This window comes from Cavia porcellus, unplaced genomic scaffold, assembly GCF_034190915.1.
Source record: "Cavia porcellus strain 051 isolate PalLab524CR breed Dunkin Hartley unplaced genomic scaffold, mCavPor4.1 scaffold_7, whole genome shotgun sequence".
NCBI lineage: Eukaryota > Metazoa > Chordata > Mammalia > Rodentia > Caviidae > Cavia > Cavia porcellus.
This window is the reverse complement of record NW_026947490.1, coordinates 35,071,920-35,090,131: the sequence shown is the minus strand read 5'-3', so window position 1 is coordinate 35,090,131 and position 18,212 is coordinate 35,071,920. Positions and strand designations below refer to the sequence as shown.

General features: G+C 46.3%; 2 pseudogenes; both read right to left on the bottom strand.

The window, feature by feature from the left end:
- Positions 1-16: 16 nt before the first annotated feature.
- On the bottom strand, positions 17-1,164 carry LOC111755547 (leukocyte immunoglobulin-like receptor subfamily A member 5; annotated as a pseudogene).
- A 10,520-nt stretch (positions 1,165-11,684) lies between these two features.
- On the bottom strand, positions 11,685-17,046 carry LOC134477089 (leukocyte immunoglobulin-like receptor subfamily A member 6; annotated as a pseudogene).
- Between the last annotated feature and the right edge of the window lie 1,166 nt (positions 17,047-18,212).

Genomic DNA, 18,212 nt, shown 5'->3' with positions numbered 1-18,212 from the left:
GTCATTATTTGGGGGCTCAAACATGAATGGGCCAATGAAAGGACTTTCTCAGGAGCTCCAGAACATCACTGGGCTCTGACCACACCTGGGATTTGTTCCAGAAAAAGCCATAGCATCTGAACGTCCATCTGTGGCTGGGGTCACAGGGCCCACAGGGAATAGGGCCTTGACCTGCCCCCTGAATCCTTGCAGTGAGACCAGGTCCCAGAAGAGCTTGTCTCCTCCTTCCTTAGTCAAAACGAAACTGTCAAATCCCACTCATGAGACATACCAGAGGGTCACATTCTCTCCTGAGGTTACCACAGGGCTGGGCAGCGCCAAGATGCTGGGTTTGCTATAGACTCCCAAGAGAGACGGAGGCAGAATGTGAAATGGACTCACACTTCCCACACTGTCCCCAGGCTGGGCTATGAGATGGGGGCAACCCTGAAAGCAAACCCCTCCCTTAGAACAGAGTTTGGGGCTGGGACCCTGAGTGTTCTCTCTCACCTGTCTCCACCAGATTTAGTGCATCACTGGGCTCTGACTAACCAGATGGCATTTGGAAGTAACAGCAATATCGCCCTGCATAGTACACTGCCATGGATGGGATAGAGAACTTGGCCTTGTTCCTGGGCTCAGGTGAGGTCTGCATGTCTGTGAATGCTGGGCTGCTGTCTCTGAGCAGATGGTATTGCTGGGCTCCCATCACACCAGAGGGTCACAGGTTCCCCCTGTGGTATCACAGGTCCTGTCTCAGCCCAGAGCCTGGGTTTGGGCAGGGACCCTGCAGGGAAATCATATCTGTGTCTCAGGACCTTTCTCATCCCCTCTGATCCCAACTCTCAGCCCCAGGATGCTCCAGACCTCCCACATCTGCTGCACAACATCCCCACTGCCCAGGGGTGGCCCCTTGTCCCCAGGAAGAAGAGAGACCTATGACAGCTAGGACACACTCACCTGCCTGCACTGGGATCCTGAGTCCCAGACTCAGCCCTGGAAGAGGGTTCCCTGTGAGAAGTTTTCCCTGGAGCCTGTGAAAGTCTTCTCCATGGAGCCTCCTGAGCTCTGGATCTCTGATGGACCAGAGCCTGGCTATGGGGTGGGGACCCTCCTAGACCACAGCATCCACTCCTCTTTTCCAAGCTCACCCAGGCAAAGCAGGGTTGTGAGAGTTGGGGTCATGATTTCCAACCACTGGCCAGGACCTTGTAGCTAGAGGAGACCACAGTGCCTGGCAGGCCACACACATGTTGTGGCTACTTCAATGCTGGGTCCCGAGTCACAGATTTTTCACATCAGTTCTGTACATGAAGAGGAACTGCCTGCCCTGAGTCAGGCTGTGGTTTCCCAAGGCTGAGGCAGGGTGATAGCCAGGTGCTTTTCACATAGAAATTGGATGGTCCTGTTCCCCATCCACTGTCTACTTGATCTGTCCTCTCCTCCCTGAGGCCAGCACACAGCAGGAAGTACACCTGGAGCCATCCCTCCTCTCAGTTGCTCCTTCCAAGAGCTGGTGCTCAAGGTTACGCCTTCCTCTCAGAGCCTCCCATGGGTCTCTTCCCTCCCTCCCCCAGCCCATCCTGCTGTACATGGAGGAGAGCAGAGACACACTCAGCCCTGACTGTCAGCTCCTTGGAGCCAGCTGCATTTCCCACAGAAGCTTAAGGGCTGGAGCAGACAATCCCTTCCTCTTGTAGATCTCCTGTCTTTGCCATCATGTCCTCCTGCCATCATCCATGCCATCCAGCCGTGCCAATCAGGCCTTCACCAGGTGCAGTCATGGTGCCAGGTATGAGTTGTTTGTGAAGCTGAACCCCGCTTTCCCTGGACTCCTGGGATTCAGACCCTTCAGGTCAGAAGATTCCTCTCCTGAAAGAATGAAGGAGCAAGGGGGTGATAGGTCTCAGTTACAGATGGGAACAATGAACCAATTTTGGATCAGGGCAAATCTACAGATAGGAGAGGACACAGGCTGAGACCAGGGCAGGACCAGGATGGGGTCAGAAGTTCCTCTATGAAGAGAAGCACAGAGAGTCAGCAAAGGTTCCGCCCCATCCTTGTGTCCTCTGTATGACTGAGTTTCATCTTTAAAGTGACAGAAAAGCTTTAACATGTACACTTTTCTGTTTTCTGCAGAGGGCCACCAGGTAGGGATGCAGGGCAGGAGGACTGCACTCCTGGAAACCTGTGGTGACTCTGGAGCAGGAGCCTGAGCCCCAGCAGGAAGCCTGTGGGTGTCCTCTGGGGGAGTGTGGGTTTCCCTTGGGACTTTGCACAGACCTGAGCCCAGGAGCTCATGTGTGGTGGACCAGGCTGCAACCTGAAGGCTTCTCTTCCCACAGCACATGCAGAGATGGGACAGTGCTTTCCAGCTCCCCTTGTGCCAGGGAGCCATGGTGAGAAGGCACAAGTGTGGCAGTGACTCAGAGAGGGCTGGCCTGTGTGGGAGTCTGTGTCCGTCTGCATATTGTGTCTGTCCTTCTGTTCACAGGGGAGGTGGGGAGCTCTGCTGATGCTGCACCATACTGACATCACAGATGCTGTGTGACTGGAGGAAGATGAAGCCCTGCAGAGGCTCTGGCTGGTGAGAATGGGAACAACAGAGGCCTCAGAAGATGGAATGATGAGCAGTGTAGGCAGCAGAGCCTGGAGTGAGGCAGAGATAGGCCACTGTGGTGGCACAGACAGGATGGCCTGGGTCCTCACTGGGACCTTCAGCTTCAGGGTGCTCAGGGCAGGAAGATGAAGACTCTGGGTGCAGATGTTTGCTGCTCACCAGTGGGCATGGAGGAGAAGACACAACTCAAGGCTGCTCCTCTCTCTGCCTGGGTGGACTGGAGAAGCCAGGGGGCACTGACAGCTGGGTGAACCAGGGAGGAGGAGGCAGGATATGTACCTCAGACTTCATACAGAGCCAGGATTCACTTCCAGGGTCTGGGCCCACACTGCTTCCTACTCCACTCCCAGCTCCCCTATCTCAGGAAGAGGCAGTACCTTCTGAACAGGTTCCCCATGGACACCACTGGGCCATTCTTGCAGCCTTCCCACTCTGCTGCAGTCCACAGCTTCTTGCCTCACCCTGGGCCCTCTAGTTGCTGCACACATGGCATCTCTAGTTTCCAGGGAAGATCTGGGTGACATTTACCTGTGGCTACCTAGGGCATGTGCCATCCTATACCTTCTACTTCACAGTGGGAAGATGGTAATGACCTCACCTCCCAGGGGTGATTTTGCAGAGGGATTTCCACTGTGAGACGCAGACAGTGGTAGAGATTCAGACTGAGCACGATGGTAACGGATCACCAGAGGAGGATGCCTGAGCCCGGACAACTAGGCCCTCCCTGCCTGGTAGGGTCCTGCTTCATAGGAGCACCACTGGGACATAGGAACCTCCTCTTGGGGTCAGGAGTTTATAGGTCATTAGTGCCTCTTGTTATTGTTCTCATTGCAACTTAAATACTGGTGGATACTGGGTCTTCCAAGCTACCCCAACCTAAGCTGAATTGCTAACTTGCTTTGTAAAGTCTCACTCCAAAGATGTGTAGCTACCTGCTGTGAGGGAAGATGGACAAGCCCCCATCTAGCTTCTCCCAGCTGAGCAGGATCCGAGCAGGTGGGGTGATAATCAGGGCACTCCTCAGAGGGTCTCTCCAGTGCACCGGCTACAGTCTGCTACATTTATCACTGCCTCTGTCTGCATGACAATGAGGACTTTACTCATTCATTTTTTATTTTATTTTATTTTATTTTATTTTATTTTAAAAAGGATAAAACCAAGGAAAATGAAACAAAATTGAATCAATCAAAGTAAACCAGAATAAGTGATACAGGGCTTACAAACCTTACGAAATCAACATTAGTTACTACAGTGCCTTTGTTGTCTTTGAAATAACTGCAAATACCTTTGGACATATTAAAAATCAAACAGAACACAATAGTAACAATAAAAACAAGACAATGAATGCAGTAAAGGGCATCAAAACAAGCCAGAAGCAAATTAATAATAGCTTCAATAACATGTCTTGCTATCTTTTAAATAGCTGCTCATGCCATCAGAGTTAACATAAACAAAACAAAAGAAAATCAAAACCCAACCCAACAAAACAATGAAAATGATGTGGTTTCTGCGTGGAGATTTTTTCCCTGTAGGGGTTGGTTCTCTCCTTCCACAGTCTGCCAGGGGTGCTGACTCACAGAGAGAGGCTTGGGGCTGGCTGTCCCCAAGCCTGCAGTGGCCTGTGCTTGGAGCTGGTTTAGAGGCAGGGATCTCTTCCTTGTGGGACCTGGTTCTCTGACAATGAGGACTTCAGCAGCCCCTGTATGAGAAGAAAAATCTTCACTAAGAGTATAGAAAATATGACACAGCATAGAAACCATGATAAAAAGAGAGATTGAGATAAGGAAGAGAAGGAACCACATCTTGGCCCTGTTTCCAAGGGGTTGGCGTAGGGGTGTAAACAACTGGGTCAAACATTTGCCTGATTCTGGGAGTTTTCTACGAGTCTGATATTTCCTTTTACTGTTTTAAGGTCTTCCTCCACCTCATGTTGGTGACTTATCCTTTATGAGCTTGTGAGATCCTCTGATTTTTGTGTGAGGAAGATTATGTATATAATCTGTCATCTTGAAGGGCTGTTTCACTGAAGGAGCACAAGGCTCTAGCTGTGTCTCTACACTGCCACTGTGACCATGTAGTCTTGAGCCATAATGGTGATGAGTGACATATGTAACTGGAGACTCTGGCATGGGCTAGTGTGTTTGGAGCCCAGGATTTTGCCTTAACATTAGTGTTCCTCTGTATGTCTTTTGTTATACTTTTCCATTGAGTGTTTAAAATAAAGTCATAGTAAGTAAGACTTGTGCTAAGTGAAACTAATTGCTCTGTCTGCTGTCTATCTATCATTCAATCTATTTTCATCATCATTTATCCATCTATCTCAAAGTCAGTGAAGGGCTTATCAAGGGTTACTTTGTGGTTATTCGAGGAGCCTCTTAGCTCCTGTATAATATTTCACTGTGCAATGTAATTTGTCAGGATGGCTGTGGTCTGCCCATGTGGCTTCCCTTGGCAGTCTGGCAGGCTTTCCCTCTTTTGTAGTCATCCTTTGACCCTAAGGTACCACGGTTGACTCCTGCCCTCTGGGGTCCAACAATGTCCCTCTTCAGGAGGTTAATAACTCGCTGGATCTGTCCCATTATACCTGGGTCCTGGATGACCTTAGAGGCTCAGGGTCACATTATTGAATGCTCTCCTGGCCCAGTTCAGGTTTGATTCCCCAGTCTCAGTTGTTGAACAACCAGGAGGTCAGTTACACTATTGCTGAAGTGCAAGAAGTAGGCTTAGCTATTCTAATCTTGTCTATAATATATTGAGCAGTTTGAAATATAAAGTATGGCAGAGAACTATTATTTCTTTTATCAATCATAGTAATCTTTTAGAAGACAAATTCCTGTAGAATGTTAATAGATAACAGTTGCAGAAATTGTATAGGGAAAATTTGAAATAAAATATAAACAGCATTTTTGTAGAACAATTATGATGACATTATTACACTAGAAACATCAGGATTTTGCCATATATTGAAATGTTAACTTTGACAATTGGTTTGCTTTGTCTAATTATTAAATATTAAAAGACATAAAGCTGTCATCTAAATTTGCTATCGTTAGTGAATGTCCTTTTAGACAGAATGTACTTGTTTATAGCTGTATTTCATAGGTTACTATTTCCTCAGTATTAGAGGGACTTTATCTGGACTGTATAATGTTTCAGTGTATTTAACATTTAGAACACAGTAACGTAAAATTACACAAACATAAACCTGACAAAGTTCACCATCACAAACAGCTGTAGTCTGGAGGTCATTAGCAAGAGAAGAGATTTTCCAGAGTGCTGCAACTTTGAGACCTACATAATCCCATCTGATTGGTTTCACCTCCAAACCGAAAACATCTATTATTGTACACACTGACCTCATCGTTTTGCATAGCTGAATTATGAAATTGTGGACAAAGCAGATTAAAGTGCAAGTGCTTACTGGAAATATGAGAAGAGAACAATATTCTAGATTGGGAGACATTCCAGAAAGGGGAGGTGCCCCATTTTTCTGCCTTTTAGTTGTGTAGTCTTTGTAGAATAACCAGTGGTAAATAAAGTATTCCAGTTGAACAATATTAAAACTTTGTATGAATACTTAGAGTTACCTGTGTTTGTATATATGGATGTACAGTAAAATGCACATAATTACAGATGTGTATATGAAACTTATGTGCACATGTATAGCTGTATACATATTTTAAGCAGGAAAACTAGATTTAGAACCTAAAATTTTAGTTGCTTCATATTGGAACATATAAATTTTATCAGTAAATAAATGGGAGTGACTCTGATGTGATTAGAAAAGCATGTATGTTAATATGAAATAAAGGTAACACACCCAAACCATCTTCTTCGTGTGTACACTGAACCATCCCTTGTTCTCTTTTTATTGCTACATGATTCCAGCGCATACTAGTGGCATTCAATGTGTGGAGCTGCAACACACACATCAAACATTTGAATCATGTTTCTCCCCCTCCTACACCCTTCCCTCCAGTCTTTCTCCATCTCTTAAAAAAACTTCTACCTCTTCCTTTTTATGATCTACTTCTATTTTGTTCTTTAATTTGTGTATACTTAGTGTTTCTTTTGTATTTTGCCTAAACATGAGACAGTTTTATTTCCTTGCTTGATTCAGTGTTAAAAATTTGGGTCTGATTTACTTAACTTAAAATTCTTATCATGATTCATGCAATTTCCTAAATTAAAACAAGTTTACCGTTTTAATGCCACAGTAATGATCCACTGTGTATAAGTGACACATTTTTGTTATTTCTTTTTGTTTCTTATATTTTCTTTGGTTTCCTTGTATGTGAGAAAACATGGGATTTAAGCTTGTGTGGGTGGTTTGTTTTATTAAGCATTGCTTTCAAAGTACAACCTTTCCTACTTTTCAAATTTGTACTTCTTAATAGAAAAATAGTATACCATTGTGTATAACTACCACCTTTCCTGTTCTTGTTTTTGTTTGTTTGTGTTTGGAAACAGGGTCTAACCAAATAATTCAGACTGGCCTTGAAATCAATAGGAAGCCCAAGCATCCCTTGAATTCAAGGTGCTCCTCCTGCCTTAGCTTCCCAGGTTCTGGGATTGCAGATGTCTGCCATGATACCTGGCTGTCACCTTTTCTCCATCCATGCATCTCTTTTTTTTAAAATTGGTACCAGGGATCAAACTCATCACTGCCTGCTTGCAAGCAGGCGCTTATGCCGCTGAGCTAAATCCCCAGCCCCTCTCCATGCATCTCTTGATGGACATCTAGGGCCCTTTTGAGATTTGGCTATTAAGACACATGGTGCTGTAATTACTGACGTGTGAGTAATATGTCTTTAAATAATTTGGGAAGATACCCTAGAAGGGGTAGCGTAATCAAATGAATTTGCATCATTAGCTTTTTGAGGAATATTTACATTTATTTATTTATTACCTTAATTATTTGCTAGTTTATATTCCCACCAACAATGTAAGAGGTTGCATTTTTACTATATCCTTGACAGTATTTGTTACAATTTGATTGCTTGAAGTTTACCATTTTCTCTGCAGTAAGAGGAAATCTCAGTGTCATTGAGTTTGCAGTTTTCTATTGGCCAGAGTTTTTGACCATTTTATTTGTATTTTATTGGTATATCTACTGTTTCTTCTGAGAATTGTCTTGTCATTTCAGTCATTCATTTTTGTAGTAGGTCTTTTTCTTGGTTAGTTTTCTCTCATTGCTGGGGCAAATACCTGATACCCAAAATTAAGGAACAGTATATTTAGCTTAACAAGTTTGAAGGTTTCAATCCATAATATGCTGGCTCTATGGCAGGGTGTCATGGCACTGGGGCAACACTTAGAGGTAGCATCCAGAGAAAAAAAGAGGGAGCAAAGCGTCTTCTCTTTATATTGTACACTGGCCACTCCCTTCCTCCAGGACAGGTGTAGCACTCTGGAAATCTCTGTTTAGGATGAGGGTATTTACAAGAGGATCCTGGCTCCCTCCTTAGTCAGTTAAACTTCTACACTTCTCAAGTTGACACCATGTATCAACCGTAACAGTCTTCTATTTGGTAGCTAATTTTGTGTTCATTATATATTCTAGATGCTAGTCCTCTCTATCAGTTGTAGCTGGTAAAAAAAATTTCCTACTTTTTTATTGCTTCTTCACTCTGTTGATTATTTCCTTTGCTTTCCAAAGTGTTTGAATTTGATATATGACAGTTTGTTGCTTCTTGATGTTATTTCCTGGGCAGCTGAATTTCTGTCCAGAACATTTTTGCCTGCACCCATGATTTCAAGCCTTTTGTCTATCCAGACTTCCAGGAGGTTAAGTGTTTCTGTTTCACTAGTTAGGTTTTAAAGGTATTTTGATTTTTGTTTAGTACTAATTGAGATATGTGTCTCTCGCTGCCCTCCTCTTCATATGTAGCCAGCTCTCCGAGGCCCATTTGCTAAAGAGGGTGACTTTTCTTCAGTGTGAAATCAGAAGACATAAACAAATTACTGCAAGTATGTGAAATATCCCTTAAGATATTTTCCTGGATTAACCCAATCAAAGGCATTGTAAGAGGAACATCATAGAATAGCAAACCCATGGACATCCTAACAAAATTCAAAATCGATTAATGTCCTGTGACTATGCCCTTGCTGCCTTTTACATGTGAAGCCTGCTAAGCTCAACCTCATCTGTCTGTGTCCAGCTGCTTCTCTCAGAAAAAATGCTAGACCAGCCCCTCTGCCTCCAGCTTTAATGCTTATGACTTTCCCTCCCTAGAAAAATATGCACAGTTTTCCAACTTTCTTCACGGGTTTCATGTCTGAAACAGACTGGCCCAGTGAAGTACATATTTAACCCTCCCTATTCCATTCAAACCCTCTTTCCCTCCTTCCCACAGTGTCCCTACCTTGTGATCCTTTTCATCTACTTAGAACTAGGTTACTTGACAATATATGACTTAATTCATGCAACCAATCATGCAATAATCAGTTATCAGCCTTGTACTTCCTGCTTGTGAAATGTATTTAAACTGAACTTCCAAGCTGACTTGTGGCTGATGATTAGGACTCTGACTTAGTCCCCCAGCACACCAACATTAAAATAAAAGTTGTCTTCAAGATTCTTCAGTGCAAGGAATCTTCCATTCAGTTTGCTATTCGTTTTCTGCACCCTTTCTTGTGCACTGGGCTGGGAAGACATCTTGCTGACTGTGTAAGTCACTGGTGTAGGCCTGCTGCAGGTGGACAGGAGCAGAAACGCAATGAGCCCTGGCTGTGCCACTCACCTGGATCCCTGTCCCAGGGAGGGGATCAGAAGGACGCTTAAAGGAAAGCAGCTCATTTCCCATGTATAGCTGTGGGTTTTGTGTGCTGAATTCCCCTGCGTGGACTTTCCTTTTGCAGCACATGGAGTCCAATCTCCATCTCCTTGTGAAGGAATTCTGAGCCGTTCTCACAGCCTCAGCGCCCCTGACTCCTGGGTTCAATTCTCCTGAGTTGGGTGGTGGCTGACTTCCTTCTCATGCCTGCTTATCATTCTCTGTCCATGCTGCCTGGACTTTAGTAACTCTCTCTGGGCCTCAGCTTCTGCTTCTGTTGTACTCACCTCAGTCCCCCAGTGGTTATGTGGTCAGCTGTACTTGGACATGGGAGGCTCGGCCAGGGGTGGTTTTCAGATCAGGAAGCAATGGACCCCTCACATCACCAGTGTATCAGTGAAGGCCTGATGACAGCAGCTCCCTTCATCTGGGACATCATTACAGCTGTCTGACAAAAACCACAAGGCACTACGTAAAATTGATTTGAAGAATACAGCAAATCTCAAAATGAGCCATGAGGAGGAGGAGCTGGACTTGTCAGAAGAGGGGATCAAAGCCAAGGCGGACACTCCAGCAGCAGCAAGAACAATTGGGCTGTGTCAGGGTGGGTGGGAACTCAAGAGAGAGCTGGGAAGTAGCCATGAGATCCAAACGCACTGTAACCAACACGGGCACTGTAACCACCATGGATGATAGTAGACGAGATGTAACCAGGAGGAGACCTCTAAGCCTGAGGATGCGTCATGGAACCTCAGAGATGAACAAGACCTGAGAAGCCATCTCATAGTGTTGAAGGACTGAGGGAGAAAGGGGTAACACGGAGCCATTGTATACCCTGGTGCATGGGAAGATGTGAGCTAATTCCCCTGGAGATGAGTTTCGCTGATTCACCAGGCCCAGGGTCAAGGGCTGTCTCTCTTGAACATCAGGGGCACAAAGGGTGAAGTCTGGGGCTGCCTCCCCTTCACCATTCAGCCAGGCTCCCTGGTGCCTCCTCCTCCCTGTGACTTCTTTTAGCTCAGCATTGCACAGTGAGGAGCACCTGCAGTGAGTACACAGCAACACAGAGCCACACACACAAATCTCAGTGTGTTCCAGGAGAGGATGAAGTCAGCGGTTCACAAATGCAGTGTTCCTGCTTGTTACAAGTGCATGTATATGGTGAATGATGAACACTAACCGTGAGGATGTGTGCACATTCATATGATGGTTGACAGATGTAAAGTGACACATGTACATAACTGAAGAAGGAAAAGCTATAGTGGAATTTACAAACCACAAACATTTTATTTTATTTTATTTTATTTTTATTTTTGGTACTGGGAATCTAACTTATGACCTCATGCTTGCCAGGCAGGTGCTGTGCTGCTGAGCTATATCCTCAGTTGAAGGGAAATTTTTGTCTAATTTTCTTTGATATAAAATATTTTTAGTACTGGGAGTCAAACTAATTGCTGTGCTGCTGAGCTATATTCCCAGCCTTGAAACAAATTTTATCATTAAATTAAAAGCGATCAGTTGAAAACCAAGAGGCAGAGAATTCTAACTTAACTAAAAACAATAGTAACATACAAAGTAAAGAGCTTTCCTATGAATACTTTACAAGTAGCACAAAATTTAAGCAATTAATCTGAATTTTAGCTAGAAATTATTAAAATTAGTGAAAAAATTCTAAAATTACACATGCATGCATAGAAGTTTTCATGAATTAGCTTTAAAAATATTCCTAAATTTTATTAATAAGAAACAATTTTAATTGTTAGGATAAGAAGAATTGATACTAAGAAGTTATTTATCACAATTAAGGAATGCAACATCCTGGTTCTCTGAAAATTGGAAAATTGTTATTTACTTTTAAACTATGCACCCCCTTGGAGTCATCCCAGGATGCAGGTTCAACATATGTAAATCAATAAATGAAATACATCATTTTAATGCAAAAAAACATGTAATCATCACAATGGATGCAAGAAAAACTTTTGACAAAAACCCAACCCCCATTCATGATAAAAAAAAAACCCTACAGAAAATTGGCGTAGAAGATCTTTATCTCAATTTGACTAAAGTCATTGATGAAAAAACCAACAGTCAATATCATACTAAATGGACAAAAAGTGAAAGCTCTCACTCTAAAATCAGAACCAAGTCAAGAGTGTTCACTGTCTCTGTTCCTACTCAGTATAGTCCTGGAAACTTTAGCCAGAGCAATTAGACAAGAGAAAGAAATGAAAGGAATAATGATAGGAAAGGAAGTAGTTAAATTATCATTATTTGCAGATAACATGATAAAGCACTCAAAAACTCGTTGGAAGTCTCCCAGATTTAATAAGCAAAATTCAGTAGTGTAGCTGGATACAAAAATAAATACTGAGAAATGAATAGCCTTCCGGTACATGAATAAAAAACTCACTGAGAAACAAGTTAGGGAAACAACACCTTTCATAATAGCATTTAAAAAACTGAAATACCTAGGAGTCAATCTACTGCAGGATGTAAAAGATCTCTACATTGAAAATTATTCTGAAGAGTACTCTGAAGGAAGAGATTGAAGAGGATATCATCAAACAGAAAGACATCCTTGCTCTTGGGTAGGAAGAACATACATAGTGAAAATGGTCAGACTTCCAAAGATGATATGCAGATTTAATGCTGTTCTGATCAATATTCCAGCATCTCACAGAATCAGAGAATTCTTTTTTTTTTTTTTTTTTTTTTTTTTTTATCGGTACCAGGGATCGAACTCACCACCTCCTGCTTGCAAGGCAGATGCTTATGCCGTGAATCAGAGAATTCTAAAATTCATCGTCCTCACCCGGAGCTGTCCTGAAGAAATATCTGCAATTACCTTCTTGGTGCCCTAGACTTCTTTTAGACAGGACCGAGACTTCCCCACCTGAGGCCAGGAGACCCAGGGAGTCACTGGGTCTGGACCATGCCTGAGGATGTCTCCTGTGATAGCTGTAGAATTTGAAAGTCCACCTTTGACTGGGAAACATGAGGCACACATGGAACAGGACCTGGAATTTGGCACTGGGACCTGTGAGTCCAGGGTTCAGGAAAGCAATATACTCAGTAGCTTTCCTATGTACATTTTATAATTATCTATAAAATTCAAACAATCAAATTTTAATTATAAATTATTAAAATTAGGGAAAAATTCTAAAATAATGCATGAATATATAGAAGCTTTGTGAAGCAGTTTTACAACACGCCTAGGGAGGGGCAGTCTCCAGGGTCCTTTCACACCAAAGTTTCACAGGTTCCTCCCATGGTATCACAGATCCTGGCTCAGTCCAGAGCCTGGGTTTGCACAGGGTCCCTGAAGGGAAATCACACCTGGGTCCTAGGACCTTCCTCCTCCCCTCACATCCCAGCTGTCAGCCCCAGGACCTCCAGATCTCACAGTGCCAGCCCACACTTGCTGTGCTCCATCTCTACTATCCAGAGATAATCCCTTGTCCCTAGGAGGAGGAGGTACCCATGACAGCTGGGGACAAACTCACCTGTCTGCACTGGGTCCTGGGACCCAGACTCAGCCATGGAAGAGAGTTCCCTGTGAGAGCTTTGTCCTGGAGCCTGAGCAGGTCCTCTGCTCCCTAGAGCCTCCTGAGCCACTGGTCTCCTGATGGAACAGGGCCTGGCTATAGGGTGAGGTCCCTCCTAGACCAGGATGTCCCCTCTCCTCCTCTCCTCCTCGCATCTCACCTAGGCAGAGCAGGATTGTGTAGGTGATGGTCATGGTGTCTGTATCCACTTTCCTGGGCTGTGCAGATGAATGAGACCATGGTTCAAGGCAGCAAGGACAGACACATGGGACAACCCCAAGCCTAGTTCTGTCTTTCACAGAGTTGTCTCGTGAGCAGCCTGAGAGAAAGGGGAAGTGTCCTCTCTAGGTGCCAGGCTCTCATTTCCTCATGGTTGGCACCAAGATTTCAGTGGTTTTTCAGACAACACTTCTCCACTTCAAATCACCAACACGTGGAGAAGGCAAAACTCGCAGCCCCACTCAACTTTTGTTAGCTCCAGAGTTTTATTAGCTCCAGGGCCTGAAGTGCAGAATCAAATTACAATGCCTTATTTTGATTATTATTTCCTTCTTTCTACCATTTTAAAAACTTTATTTGCCTTTTTTCTTCTGATGTGCACTTGAGTCATTGATTTATTTTCAGACTTTTTTCTGTTTCTGAGTTTTTATTTAAGACTTTGGGTTACATTAAAAGTCCTTCATTTCTTGCATTTCCACAGTTTCATGTGCAATTTTTCATTACCATACATTTTGCACTAGGTTTGGAGTTTCTTCTTTTACCCAATCATTATTTAGAAAACATGGTTGTTACATACCCCAGACATGCTACATTAGCTATGACTCCTGCAGAATCAAACTATTTTAAGATATTTCAGGGGCCCTGGGCTGTCCATGCCAGGGGTCCAGGGAGCTGCAGTTCACATTCTGGGTGTCCATGGGGTTGGTCTGCTCTGACCTATGCTCATGTCTCAGTACTTGCACTGTGGGGTCTGAGATCTCTCCCATACTGCTGAGTGTCCAGGCAGGCGTACACACTGGGTGCAGCTGGGTGCTCCTCTTCCTGGGTTGAAGGGGTTGTGGTTGCTGCCATTTCTTCTTGAAGCTGTTCATCTGGGTGTAGGTCACTCTCTGGGGACTTTCAGAGTCAGATTCCTGGAGGGAGAGAGAGTAGAGATGGCAATGTGGGTGCAGTGTGAAAGATTGGGGACCAACAGGTGATGAGACTCACCTGCCTGTCCTCTCCTGTGGATCTCATGCTCAGGTCCTGGAATGCACTTGATGTGGGGTTAGCAGGGGAGACCTTGCCACATCTCCTTCTAGAGGGCTGCACCTGAGTGTAGATCACTTCCTGGGGGTCTTCATGCTCAGGGCTCTGCAGCAGGTAGGGAGTGACAAAGGCTGCTCCATGACTCTGCTCTGCGCCATCATTCAGTGCCACAGGGACCCCAGAGTGAGCACTGTAACAGCAGTCAGCTCAGATCCTCACTGAGCAAGCTTCCAGAGGCTTCACGAGCTCCATCAGGGCCTAGGGACACTTGGGATTGAGACCTGCTGAGCTCTGCACCTGAGCACTGACACTTCTGTCCTTCATCCATCACCTCCAGTGACACTGAAGTTCAGTCTGCTCCTGCACAAGGTGCCGTGTCCACAGCTGACATCATACTTCCTGTTCCCTGGCAGGAATGCTCTTCTCTTGGACAGTCACAGACATGTCTTGTGTTCAGGTCTTTCCTGAGACACATATGCTCAGAAGGTCCTCTCTGAATCGTTCCCTAGAGCCCTCCCTGCCCTTCCCACATGTACTCGCCCTTCCCTGCCCTGTGTGGCTCAGAGCGCTGTATACTGCCTAGGTCTCTGGGCCCGGCTTGTGCTCCATCACCACTGTCTGTTCCCTGCTCTGGGCTGCTCTGAGGACACAGACTGCTTGGTGCATCAGCCACACCAACCTCACAGACTGAAACCTGGAGGAGGCAGCGCTCCCAGTGGGGCTAGTGATGGAGACTTCAGGGAGGAGAGGTCTGCAGAGCACCACTCCTCACTCCCTAGGCAGCAGCCTGCAGGGAGCTTGGTGAGGTGCAGGGAGGAGACGCAGAAGAGGATCCTTGCACTCAGAGAGCTCAGGCCTACAAGGCAGGGGTGTAGATTAAGAAATCATGTGGTGAGGAAGTGTAGAGAAAATAGCAGAGTGTGGTGAGAGGGGATGAGTGGAGGAGAGAACAATTTACCTCAAGTCTGCACAAGTCTTCTGGGGAGGTGGCAGCAGAGCCGGGTCCTAGTGACAAGAAGGAGCAGCCCTGAAACACATGTGTGATGCCAAGGCGTCTCTTGGCTGGTGTCAGACCAGGATCCTTTCAGCTTTCAGGGTCTTGAGTCCAGCTTCCCATCACTCCCTGAGTGAAGCCCAGGCCATCTCCCTCCTCATCTGCCTTCCTGCAGTGGCCCTGATCCTGGAGTAATAAGAGCACAAGGAGTGTGAGCAGGAGGAGGAAGACCACTAAGATGCAGGACAGAACTTTCAGGTTCCTTCCTTGACTATAGCCATGAGTGATGTCTAGATCAGGAAGTTATGTGCTTACTGATGACCCTGTCCTGTGTGGGGTTTGCATTCATCACCTCAAACCCTCACAGTCCTGCAACACGGCACTGCTCTCTCCACCCAGGCAGTCTACAGATGAGAAAATCAAGGACAATAGATGATACTCTCCTGCCCAGGTCCTGTCCACACCTCCACCTGAAGCCCTGGTTTCTGCACAAGAGTGAAGCTGAGGCTGTGACGAGGGCTGAGATGGGCTGAGAGTCTCTAGGCAGCCTGGACACAGGACGCTCAGGGCAGAGACCAAGACTCACCTGTTGTGGAGCTGGGTGTTGAGGGTCACGTGAGGGGGTCCCCAGAGCACCCTGTGGATGAGTCTGATGCGGTGATGGGCCCTGTGGTTGGGGGGCAGGGACTAGGTGATCCTGGCAATGAAGACAAGAGAAGGTGTCATCATGGGATCTCTCTGGGAACCCTGTCAGTGATCACTGTCCAAAATCACCCCTGAGGTTTCTCCAACACTATCCCCTGCCCACATGGCACTTTCTAAATTCAAATCAAGCCAGTTGGGTGGGCATGCATTGGAGGAGCCCTGCTGGCATAGAGGAAGGAATCTCCCCTGGCTGGAATCCTTAGGTCATCCTCACTCAAACTGAGAAAAAATTTCCTTACAAGTAAAGGAAATTTTTGAGTAGAGAGAGGACAGGGACAGGGCCTTCCCACCTGAGACCATGAGCTACAGGGGATCACTGGGGGCTTTTCCTGTAATAGCCATAGTATCTAAATGTCCACCTGTGCCCAGGAATCACGGGACCCACAGGGAACAGGACCTGGAACTGTCTGTTGGGAAGTCGCCATGAGTCCAGAGTTCAGGAGAGATGGTCTCATCCTCGCTTTGTCAGAATGAACCCACCAAATTGTTGTCTTGTGATACACTGGAGAGTCACACTGTCTCCTGATGTCACTGCGTGGTTGGGCAGGGCTGCAAGGCTGGGTTTGCTGTAGACTCCTAGGAGAGAAATAGGCAGCATGTGAAATGGACTCATACCTCCCACACTGTCCCCAGCACTGTGCTGTGAAAGGAAGACACCCCTAAGTGCCAACGCCTTACTGAGGGCATATCCTGGAGTTGGGACCCTGACTGTCCTCTAACCTGTCACCACCAGCTCCAAGGTCTCACTGTGCTCTGACCAGCCAGCAGTGCTCTGATAGTAGCAGTGATATCGCCCTGCATGGCCATCTGTCATGGATGGGATGGAGAACATGGCCTTGTTGTTGAGTAAGATTGACATCTCCAAGATCCTGGGTCTTCCTTCTCTGTACAGATTGTACTTCTGGGCTCCCAGCATCTCCTGACACCAGATGATCACATACTTTGCCCAGGGGGCCATAGAGCCTGGCTTGGCCCAGAGTGTGGGTTTGGGGAGGGTCCCTGTAAGGAAGTCAGAGACTGGGCCCAAGACCCTCTCTGTTCCCTACTTCATTCCAAGGCCTCTCCCCATCCTCATGCTCAGGCCAATCCTCTGTTCCTCCAACTGAGGGCCAGGAGCTGAGGCTGAAGCAGGACACAGATTGCTGGGGAGGACTCACCTGCAGGTCCTTGCAGTGCCATGTGCACATTCAGCCCTGGAAGAGAGTTTCCTGTCCTGTCATAGGTTCTGTCTGATGTCTCACCTGATACCCCTCTCTAGCCCAACCCGGTCCCCTCCACCACCTTATCCTGACCTAGGCAGAGCAGAACAGGCACCATAGGCATCGTGTCACCTCCTCTGATGGCTCCAGCTCTGACAGAGGAGACCTCAGCGCTGCAGGACAGAGGAACGGAAGTGGAAACTCAGAGCTTCTGGTATCTCTTGTCCCCACCTCTGTGGACCCAACCAAAGGATGCAGAGAGCTCCGCCCTTGACTGGGTTCTGCCTTCTGCAGTATCAGGATCTGAATCTCTGTGGAGAATTCTCAGCCTCTGAGCTCTCGTAGTCCCAGGCCTTCACACATGGCAAGAGCTTAGGCATTAAAGGAAGGTGCTGGGCTGTCCTTGATGGCTTCAGAAACAGGACTCCAACAAGACCACTCTTTCTGAGAACCTCCTCTGTACTGTCACTCCTGGGCCATTTTTGAATGAATGATTACTTAGGAGAGTTTTCCCAGACTCCAGAAATACCTCACGGTCTTGAGGAGCACATGGCCTGCATGCTGCAGGGGAGATCTTCAGTGGGGACCCAGCATCTGATCACTCATCCTGCAGGAACAGGAGGTCGAGGGGTTCTCCCCCTCATCACATTTCCTCTCTATAGTGACTGTCTCCAGGATTTCACTACAGTAACCGCACACTGACTGTCTCAGCAGCTGAAATAAATGTGTGCTTTTTACTGTGCTCCTTTCTGATTTGCCATGTTCATGGTTTTCCTTCTAGGGACTTGAAAGACCACTCCTGTCTATGCTGTTGAGTGCATCACCACAGCTGTCCCCACACATGTGTAGTGGGCTGAAAGCTCAGCTGGGATTCACTGTCCCTGGGGCTTGGGCTGTCCTTGAAGAGAGAGTGGCCCTGTGTGAATAGGAGGTGGCAGGCTGAGCCCTGCGTGCAGGTCTTTGCTTTCCATGTGTGCTTTACCATCAGTATGTTCACCTGTGTGAGAGGACAGTGACAGTCAGTGCTGTGCATGCCCAGGGACAGTGGCTGCTTCTGCTGTTTGCTGATGTGCTCCTCCAGGGCTGAGGGCTCTAATGGGCCTACAGAGGCTCCTTCTGCCCAGCAACTTGTGTTGGATCCATGGA